Source organism: Penaeus monodon, chromosome 22 (genome assembly GCF_015228065.2).
Source record: "Penaeus monodon isolate SGIC_2016 chromosome 22, NSTDA_Pmon_1, whole genome shotgun sequence".
Lineage (NCBI taxonomy): Eukaryota > Metazoa > Arthropoda > Malacostraca > Decapoda > Penaeidae > Penaeus > Penaeus monodon.
In genome coordinates this window covers 27,884,632-27,885,083 of record NC_051407.1, presented here as the reverse complement: position 1 = coordinate 27,885,083, position 452 = coordinate 27,884,632, and the positions used below count along the sequence as shown (strand labels likewise).

At 38.1% G+C, this 452-nt stretch overlaps 1 protein-coding gene across 1 annotated transcript in view; it reads right to left on the bottom strand.

Annotated features, from left to right (window-relative positions):
• LOC119587405 (general transcription factor IIH subunit 5-like) overlaps nt 1-452 on the bottom strand; it is an 11,826-nt gene that overhangs the window by 9,808 nt on the left and 1,566 nt on the right. The gene's annotated exons all lie outside the window — the stretch shown is intronic.

Here is a 452-nt window from a genome sequence, read left to right as displayed (position 1 = left end):
GGAGTCCCCTCCTACAACAGTGGTTAAAGGGTGAACCCCCTTACATACTGGAAATGTATGTCACTAAGGGGTATTTGCCCAGGCTTTAATATGCTAGGTGAAGAGTTTGCAAATCTGTAAGAGGGCAGCAACCCTTCTGAAAGAGAATTTAAGGGGTGAAGGCAACTTCCCTAGTATTATCATGCTCTCCCAGCATTTGTGGTCAATATCAGAGCTATGCTTAATTTCCAATGGTATTCTTTCAAAATAGACAAGAGCTATCAGAAAGCTAAAGTGTCCAATGTTTGGACAGCAAATTCAAATGCAATCCATCAATAACAATCGTTACGATCTGTACTTGTACTATTTTCATGAAATTACTCAAAGAAAACGACACAACAAAGAACTACAAACTCCCTATTAACACACAGATTATAACTTGTAGACAAACTACAATTCATCATCACAAAAAG